This window comes from Leuciscus leuciscus (assembly GCF_965113295.1).
Source record: "Leuciscus leuciscus genome assembly, chromosome: 6".
In the NCBI taxonomy this organism is placed as follows: Eukaryota; Metazoa; Chordata; class Actinopteri; order Cypriniformes; family Leuciscidae; genus Leuciscus; species Leuciscus leuciscus.
The window spans coordinates 32,382,982-32,393,331 of NC_138730.1; positions in this window are offsets into that span (position 1 = coordinate 32,382,982).

Sequence of the window (10,350 nt, forward strand, 5' to 3'; positions counted from 1 at the left end):
GTTTGGCCTCAATAAATTATTTTGTAATATGACTAAAATGCACAACAAAGCAAATCTTTCACATAAAAACTCGATTTCAATATATGAGAGATACTCATTTTGTATTGAATGCTATTTATTCCATATCTATTCTAGATTATATGAAACATTATTATTCTAATGTAAAGACAACAAACACAATTTAGTGTATAAAAACAAAAATCACAGGACAGGTTTCACTTTTGGAGGCTGGCTCCATTTATTATCAAAACAAAAATAAATGACAGATTAGGTGGGTGCGGGCGAGGGTGAACCTCGCGCCGGGCTGTAGAGCGCGGGCTCGACAGGCAGCGACCACTCGAGGCCGAGGCCTTATACGGCCTACGCTGTCCTCGTCAGCGTCCTCACCGTTATGTCCACCAAACCTAGCTCCTGGAGCAAATTGTGAAACTCCTGAAACCCTCCGGAGGGTCTGGTGGATCCGAGTACAGCGACGATGTCCCCTACGCAGCTGTTTCTGCTCTCCAGAGCATATACGAGCGGTGACTCTCTCGATTAATGCTAACGCTAATGCTCGATAAACATCTAAAAAAGATGGCCGCCAAAACTTTCACCTCTGACGCGCGTAAATTTCGCTTCAAACTTTTGTTTTTACGCGCGTTAGACATGCGAATTAACACAAAGTGGTCAAGCGTCAAACTAGACGCGGCAGGCGCGAATTTGACGCGCTATTCGCGTCCGGTGTGAACGCAGCATTAGGCTCCCCGCTGTAAGGAGCTTCCTCTTTCAGATTCATGTAACTGGTGCAGGGCGAAAGGTAAGTGGTGCGACCATTCTCTAATATATTGGTCCTGAAGGTGCTCACACTAGGTATATGGGCGTTTCCCAAACATACCTCACCAACTACCACCCAACCCAAGTCTAACCTTTGGGCAAAGGGTGCATCATGTGGGCCATTAATTTGTTGTCTGACCTTGTGCACCCTAATGATGTCTCTTCCCAGTAAGAGAAGGATCTGAGCGTTGGGATCGAGTTTGGGAATTTTGCTTGCAACTGACCTCAAGTGAGAGTGATTCAAGGCTACATTCGGGGTGGGTATCTCACATCTGCTGGCCAATATTTGATTGCACTCTATGAGTGGTGGTAGAGCAAAGGAAGCACCTCCTGCGGCTGGTGAGATCATGAAACCTTCGGCCTTCCTGGCAGACATATTGGTAACTCCAGCACATGTCCGAAGGGAATAAGAGGAAGGTTCGCTATCTATACCGAACAGCTCAAAGAAATCATTTTTTGCCAACGAGCGATTACTCTGATCGTCGAGTACTGCGTACATTTTGACAACCTTCTCTGGCTGATTCTGAGGGAACACATCCACCAAGCAAATCTTAGAGCATGATTTCCCTGGCTGCCCCTTACCACAGATTTCAGTACAGTGTGACGTCACTGTGGATGTTGACAATTCATTGTCATCTCCTTCATCTCCGAAGCTCGATTGCGGGGTAGAATGCTCGGGCCCTTGACAAGGTGGGCCAGGGTGCATGACTGTGACATGACGATTACTCTCGCATTCACTACACTTGACAGTTAACTTGCAGTCTTTGGCTAAATGAGTAGTGGACATGCAACACTTGTAGCATATTCCATTCTCACGGAGGAAGGATTTTCTCTCCTCAATAGGTTTGGCCCTGAAAGTGCGACACTTTTTCAAAGGGTGTGGTCTGTTATGTATTGGGCAGTACTTTCCAGGGTTCTCTACTTTCTTGTCAGTGAGAACATCAGTTTTGTGAGTTGACAATGGAATTCTTGCCGTCCTGAGAATTGGTCTTTCTCTAGAATGAATATCGCTGGAATGAGTAAATGAGAAACTAGGGTCGTTCCTGATGCGTGCCTTATTGCAAACAAACTCAGCAAAGAATGAGAAAGGGGGGAAAAGCCCATTGTGTTCTGCTTTGAACCTGGATCCTTTGGCTACCCATTTTTCTTGAAGAGAGTGTGAGAGCTTTGCTACCATAGGACTGATACCTCGAGCGGTATCCAAAAAGGCCAATCCAGGCAGGTATCCATCTTGCTTCGCTGATAAGATCTCCATGAGGAGATCTCCAAGTTCTCTAAGTCTCACAGAGTCGTTGTTGTAAATTTTAGTAAACATATCCACTTTCTTGAACAGCGCATCTTCAATTATCTCAGGTGAAGCATAACACTCGACCAGTCTATCCCAGGCTTTCCTGAGAGCAACCTGAGGATTGTTAACGTGCATGAGACGTATCCTGTTGACATAATGGCCTGATTCCTTGCCTAGCCACTTAGTTAAAAGGTCCAACTCTTCGCTAGCTGAGATGTCAAGCTCCTTTATGGCATTTAAGAATGAGGACTGCCATGCTCTGAAACTTTCGGGTCTGTCGTCGAAGTGACGGAGCCCTGTAGTCACCAATTCACGACGTGCCAGAAACTTTACGAACTCTGTCATTGGGGGGTCTTTGACCGGTTCAGCCTGGGAAGCATAGTGAAGAGGATTATAAGGTTGAGCTGTGGCATTCAGATTGGTACGAACACCCGACTGAGGATGTGGCCACTGTTCGTTATTAGTCTCTGCTATGTTAGGGCTTATTTTGAGAGGTGAAAAGTAGGAATCAGACATGGTAATGCATCTCTCTGACGATTTAAACTGGTTTTCTGGACGAGGAATAAGTGGCGAGGATTCAAGTGATTTGTCCCAAGTTACTAAGCTTTCCTCATGCTTAACAGGTACAAAGTCATGACAGCGTGAATGTTTTTGTAACTCAGCCTGCTGTGTAACATAATCGTTTGTACGCTGCATACTTTCTTCCTTTAATGATCTTCTAGCACTTTTGTCGTCCGTTACTTTTACCTGTTCCTCAGCTGCCTCTAATATTTCTGCCTGTGCTACAGCCGCTGCTGCCTCCCTCTGTAGTGTTAGAGCATTCAATTCAGCTGTGAGTCTGGCCTTCTCGAGGAGAGCTTTTGCTTCCTTCTCTGCTTGTTCAATTTTTAACTTAGCTTCTTTTTCAGCAAAGGATGCACGGACACGTGCTGCTTCAGCCTTCGCACGGGCCCTTGCTGCTGCGCTTGCTGTTGAAACTGATGTGTGACTGCTGGCCGCGCTCTTCTGAGAAGCTCTGTCGCCATCCTTATATTCGTCCATGGTGCTCGTTCATACTTTGCACACAATCAATGTCGTAATTTCCCCAACCAAAGTTGCCTTTTCACTGTACTGTCCTCCAATTGGTGTTCTTAACCAAAATTAGACAGCCAGCCAAACTCCAGTCATGAAAAACATGAGAGTCAGAATATAGCTTCTTAGCTCCGTTTAATAAAGACTCTTGTTGAGCATGAAGACATGAACAAAGGAGTGAAACTGAAAACAAGCAGAAAAAATACACTAAGGTGAAATTGTCACTCGTACAGATACTAATAAGGCTTAATTACAATTAAATGTCTCAGTAAACAATCAGTTCACGAAATGAAATCAAAGATTTATACCCATATATGTTTCAAATCAACATGAAATCAGCACAAATCTATTATTAGAAATAATGTTAAACAGAAAATATATAAACAACTTACAGGCAGTTCTTGCTAAGGAGAAATCGAAACGTAACAGGATTATTGCAGCTGGAACAATCTTCACCATGTGCTTTTTGAAACTAAACTTCCTGATTCAGCCTGCAATACCAAACTTGACCGCTAGAGGTCCTAATTGTTCTAGCAAGGACAATACCCAAAGGGCAGAACAGTACTCATGTTATTGCTTTTGTTCAAAGCAGTAATAGTGTATGTGAGTTTTTGTAAAGCCTCTCAGGCATTTTGTATCATTGGGCTACAACTCTTAGAGCACAGTAATAGAGAGCTGAATCTGACAGAGCTGCTTTACCAATAATGAGTTCAGTGGATGTTTGGGATGTTGTTGACTGAAACCGATGGTCTGGTATAAGAGACTGTCCGTTGTATGCTCGAGCACCTTTATACAGTAAATATTTTGGTTCTCTGTTTGGATACTGTCTGTACCAGTAAAGATAGACATAATTGCTGCTTGTATCATATGAGCATCTCAGTGTCACAGACTCTCCTTCTCTTCTGATCATATTAGTATCCTTGTTGATTGGACCAATTCTATCAGCAAATGCGCCTGCAATAAAATTTGAAACATCACAATAAAGAACATTAAACCATCAGCTAGTTCCTTCCTATTGCCAAAAACACAATGTAATGTTAAAAGTGCTTATTATATACACCTGAAACTGTTATGGCGATCACTAGTAGACATCTGTTCATGTTGATTCCTCAGTTTAAATGGGTTTTGATAATGGTTTTATGGTTAGCTATGTGTCTTTCTTTGAGGTATATACATGTGCACTAAACTAAATGTGATAAATGATAAAAATGATTGGATAGATAAATGACTGCAGTGGGAGGGGCTCTGCTGTTATGAATAGTGTGTGTGTAGTTAGTGACTTCACAATCAATACATGACCCGATATTGTAAAATATAACCAGGAACAATGTCTGTTTAACTCATATGAATATCTTTATTCCTTTTTAATTCAGAGTTTAATAACTAAATGTAATCAAAACTTCACGCTCAAAACTGAAAATTCTGTTATTGGTGAGCAATTGACAAAGCAGTATAGCTTTTGCTGCAAATAGGCCATGTGTTAAAGCAATAATAACTTCTCGTTCTGTGTACTAAGCATTTAGGTTCATAGAGGCATTATAATCGTGGAAGTAATTAGCAATTAAATACTATTCAGGTGCTTATGCAGGATTTTTTTTTTGTGAGCGTTGAGTGTGTTTGAGTCACAGTGGTTGTCAAAGCACAGTAATACACAGCAAGTCAGACACACACACATCCTGGATTGACAGTCGAAATATGAGTTTGAGTCCAATCTGGCATCAAATCTGTCTTCAAATTCAGAACTGCTACTTGATCCAAATTCGTATTTCATCAGTATATATTCAGGAAGGCCATTAGAGCGCTGAATGTACCAGAAAAGATATGGAGCAGACTGAAGCGTTTCATATTCACAGCTCAGGGCTGATTAACAGTGTCTTTCCCAAAGCTTCCTGTGAATGCATAATAGCACAATTATACAAGCAATGTCATTTTAATAATGCAGTAATTTACAACAACGGTTTGATTACTTACCATAGAAATTAAAGGCAAAAATGAATAAAACGGATTCTGGGAGTCATTTTTGCTAGGAAATTAAAAAAAAATTCATTGAAAGCAGTGTTCCAGCGCTGGAGGAGAAGCTTTGATTCCTGCTTGTCATGTTGATGTAGTGATGATGTTCAACAGCAGATTCTTTTCAATCAAGGTTTACAATTGTAAATATGAGGTATAGTGTCCTGTGTATGTAGATATCGCCATCTTCAGGTTAAAAAATATCTTACCTTCTGTGTCCCAAATTCCAGCAGAATTGTAACATAAAATCCCAAAACATTTTAAAATAAAATAAACAGCAGTTGTTAGTATAGATCCGATTACAGTATCACCTAAAAAGCAACAATGACTTCTCAATTGATTTTTGTTTTGTTTGTCAATGCTGACTTGAAAGTTGTTATGAATTGGAGGACTCAGTAGGATCCATTTGCAGCTTTATTGAAGGAACGTCAAACAGGCAGGGGTCAGGGAACAGCAAAACAGGGAAATCAGAGATCAACACAGAGAGTAGTCAGGTAACAGGCAGAAGATCGGGGCAGGCAGCAAGAAACAATAATCCAAGGGCAATCCAAGTCAAGACAGGCAGCAGGCAGGCAGAAGTGAGATAACAATCCGAGGTCGGCAACTAGATCAGTAGGATAGGGTAAACGCTCAGAAATGACAGGCCGTGGCAATGCAATACTTCGCAGAGAAGTGGAGTGTGGAAGTGGCTTTTATGTGTGTGTGAATGAGGTGCAGGTGTGTGTAATCAGTATAGTGCAGGTGTATGAAGTAATCAGTCCAGGTAGATGCAGGATGGGAATTGTAGTCTGAGTAAATGTGATAGTCCGGTGTGGAGTGCCCTCTGGTGGCTCTCAAGGGCACTCCAGCTGGTGACCGTTACATAGCCCCTCCCCAAAGAGCGGCTTCCAGACGCTCAAAAACTGTCCAGGTGGGAGGTGGCCCGGAGGCGGATCCGGGGGTGGGATGGAGGGCCAGGTCCGTGGAGCGGAAGAGGACCTTGAGACTGCGGTAATACGGAAGGCCAGAGCGGAGCAGGCTGTGCAGGTGACCAGGGCGGAGCAGGCTGTGCAGGCGACCAGGGCAGAGACCCTTCGGGCAGCCACGGCGGTGAAGACCCCTCGGGTGGCCAGGGTGGAGACGACCACTTGGGAGGCGACGACCCTTCAGGAGGCGACGACCCTTCAGGAGGCCAGGGAGGTGACCATGGCACAGGAACAGACATTGGTTCAGGAACAGGAACAGACACCGGCTCAGGGACAGACACCGGCTCAGCGGCGGCCATCTTGTCCTGAGACACTGGCTCGGCGGTGGCCATCTTGTCCTGAGACACTGGCTCGGCGGTGGCCATCTTGTCCTGAGACACTGGCGTGGAGTCGGCCATCTTGTCCGAAGACACAGGCGTGGAAAGAGGAAGAGATTCAGGCTCAGGCTCAGGAACAGATTCAGTCTCGGCGGGACGTGACGTGAAGCTCTGGCTCGGCCGGACTGACGTGAAGCTCTGGCTCTGGATCAGGATCAGTGGGCTCTGTGCTGGGCGGCAGGACCAGCGACGAAGAGGGCTCTGTGCTGGGCGGCAGGACCAGCGACGACGAGGGCTCTGTGCTGGGCGGCAGGACCAGCGACGACGAGGGCTCTGTGCTGGGCGGCAGGACCAGCGACGACGAGGGCTCTGTGCTGGGCGGCAGGACCAGCGGTGAAGGCTCTGTGCTGGGCGGCAGGACCAGCGGTGAAGGCTCTGTGCTGGGCGGCAGGACCAGCGGTGAAGGCTCTGTGCTGGGCGGCAGGACCAGCGGTGAAGGCTCTGTGCTGGGCGGCAGGACCAGCGGTGAAGGCTCTGTGCTGGGCGGCAGGACCAGCGGTGAAGGCTCTGTGCTGGGCGGCAGGACCAGCGGTGGAGGATTTGTGCTGGGCGGCAGGACCAGCGGTGAACACAGCTCTGGACTGGCGTGAAGTGCAGGCTCGACTGGACTGGCGTGAAGTGCAGGCTCGGCAGGAAGATACTCAGGCAGGAAGGTCTCGGTGAAACATGATTCATGCAGGATAGTCTCAGCGGGACGAGACTCCTGCACGATGGCCCTTATGGCAACACGTACTGACCTCAGCGGGGAATCGGCCACACTGGATACCAGTCCTGGACGATAATAGACCGATCCGGTGACTAGCTTGGTGGCTGGCGTGACAGGAACAGTCTCTGGAAACGCCCCCTCAACAGTAGAGGGCTCGGGGAATTCTGCTAAGACGTAACGAGGCTCTGGACGGTCTGTTGAGACGTGACGGGGCTCTGGAAAATCTGCTGAGAAGTGGTGGTGGGGTGGTGGTGGCGCAATGGATAAGACACATGCCTTTGGTGTGAGAGACCCGGGTTCGAATCCACTGTGAGACACCAATGTGTCTCAGGGACACCAATGTGTCCCTGAGCAAGACACCAATGTGTCCCTGAGCAAGACACTTAACCCCTAGTTGCTCCAGAGGCGTGCGACCTCTGACATATATAGCAATTGTAAGTCGCTTTGTATAAAAGCGTCAGCTAAATGAATAAATGTAAATGTAAATGTAAGTGACGGGGCTCTGGAAGATCTGCTGAGAAGTGACGGGGCTCTGGAAGATCTGCTGAGAAGTGACAGGGCTCTGGAAGATCTGCTGAGAAGTGACAGGGCTCTGGAAGATCTGCTAAGACGTAACGAGAGTACGGGGAGGTAAAGCAGAATTCTGGTTCAATGGGTGTGGTAAGTTCATGGGAACCCTCATCCACAGGGCCCACAGAAAAGGATGAGCAGCTTATCCTCAGAGCGAATTCAATATATTGACATAAAGTCCATTTGAGGAGTGTTGTCAGGCATGAGGTATTTTAACATGTCCTCAAGCCCATATCGGAAACCATCCTTTAAGACTGCATTGTCCAAGTCTACCCCATGGCAGAGCTCACAAAATTCTTCAACATATTCCTCTATAGATCGGTTACCTTGGCTGAGTCGGAAGAGACTGATTAGTGGGTCCATGGTGGGTCTCGGTTCTTTCTCGGCTGCTGGATCTGAAGTGGCGAAGAATTCTGTTATGAATTGGAGGACTCAGTAGGATCCATTTGCAGCTTTATTGAAGGAACGTCAAACAGGCAGGGGTCAGGGAACAGCAAAACAGGGAAATCAGAGATCAACACAGAGAGTAGTCAGGTAACAGGCAGAAGATCGGGGCAGGCAGCAAGAAACAATAATCCAAGGGCAATCCAAGTCAAGACAGGCAGCAGGCAGGCAGAAGTGAGATAACAATCCGAGGTCGGCAACTAGATCAGTAGGATAGGGTAAACGCTCAGAAATGACAGGCCGTGGCAATGCAATACTTCGCAGAGAAGTGGAGTGTGGAAGTGGCTTTTATGTGTGTGTGAATGAGGTGCAGGTGTGTGTAATCAGTGCAGTGCAGGTGTATGAAGTAATCAGTCCAGGTAGATGCAGGATGGGAATTGTAGTCTGAGTAAATATGATAGTCCGGTGTGGAGTGCCCTCTGGTGGCTCTCAAGGGCACTCCAGCTGGTGACCGTTACATAGCCCCTCCCCAAAGAGCGGCTTCCAGACGCTCAAAAACTGTCCAGGTGGGAGGTGGCCCGGAGGCGGATCCGGGGGTGGGATGGAGGGCCAGGTCCGTGGAGCGGAAGAGGACCTTGAGACTGCGGTAATACGGAAGGCCAGAGCGGAGCAGGCTGTGCAGGTGACCAGGGCGGAGCAGGCTGTGCAGGCGACCAGGGCAGAGACCCTTCGGGCAGCCACGGCGGTGAAGACCCCTCGGGTGGCCAGGGTGGAGACGACCACTTGGGAGGCGACGACCCTTCAGGAGGCGACGACCCTTCAGGAGGCCAGGGAGGTGACCATGGCACAGGAACAGACATTGGTTCAGGAACAGGAACAGACACCGGCTCAGGGACAGACACCGGCTCAGCGGCGGCCATCTTGTCCTGAGACACTGGCTCGGCGGTGGCCATCTTGTCCTGAGACACTGGCTCGGCGGTGGCCATCTTGTCCTGAGACACTGGCGTGGAGTCGGCCATCTTGTCCGAAGACACAGGCGTGGAAAGAGGAAGAGATTCAGGCTCAGGCTCAGGAACAGATTCAGTCTCGGCGGGACGTGACGTGAAGCTCTGGCTCGGCCGGACTGACGTGAAGCTCTGGCTCTGGATCAGGATCAGTGGGCTCTGTGCTGGGCGGCAGGACCAGCGACGAAGAGGGCTCTGTGCTGGGCGGCAGGACCAGCGACGACGAGGGCTCTGTGCTGGGCGGCAGGACCAGCGACGACGAGGGCTCTGTGCTGGGCGGCAGGACCAGCGACGACGAGGGCTCTGTGCTGGGCGGCAGGACCAGCGACGACGAGGGCTCTGTGCTGGGCGGCAGGACCAGCGGTGAAGGCTCTGTGCTGGGCGGCAGGACCAGCGGTGAAGGCTCTGTGCTGGGCGGCAGGACCAGCGGTGAAGGCTCTGTGCTGGGCGGCAGGACCAGCGGTGAAGGCTCTGTGCTGGGCGGCAGGACCAGCGGTGAAGGCTCTGTGCTGGGCGGCAGGACCAGCGGTGAAGGCTCTGTGCTGGGCGGCAGGACCAGCGGTGAAGGCTCTGTGCTGGGCGGCAGGACCAGCGGTGAAGGCTCTGTGCTGGGCGGCAGGACCAGCGGTGAAGGCTCTGTGCTGGGCGGCAGGACCAGCGGTGAAGGCTCTGTGCTGGGCGGCAGGACCAGCGGTGAAGGCTCTGTGCTGGGCGGCAGGACCAGCGGTGGAGGATTTGTGCTGGGCGGCAGGACCAGCGGTGAACACAGCTCTGGACTGGCGTGAAGTGCAGGCTCGACTGGACTGGCGTGAAGTGCAGGCTCGGCAGGAAGATACTCAGGCAGGAAGGTCTCGGTGAAACATGATTCATGCAGGATAGTCTCAGCGGGACGAGACTCCTGCACGATGGCCCTTATGGCAACACGTACTGACCTCAGCGGGGAATCGGCCACACTGGATACCAGTCCTGGACGATAATAGACCGATCCGGTGACTAGCTTGGTGGCTGGCGTGACAGGAACAGTCTCTGGAAACGCCCCCTCAACAGTAGAGGGCTCGGGGAATTCTGCTAAGACGTAACGAGGCTCTGGACGGTCTGTTGAGACGTGACGGGGCTCTGGAAAATCTGCTGAGAAGTGACGGGGCTCTGGAAGATCTGCTGA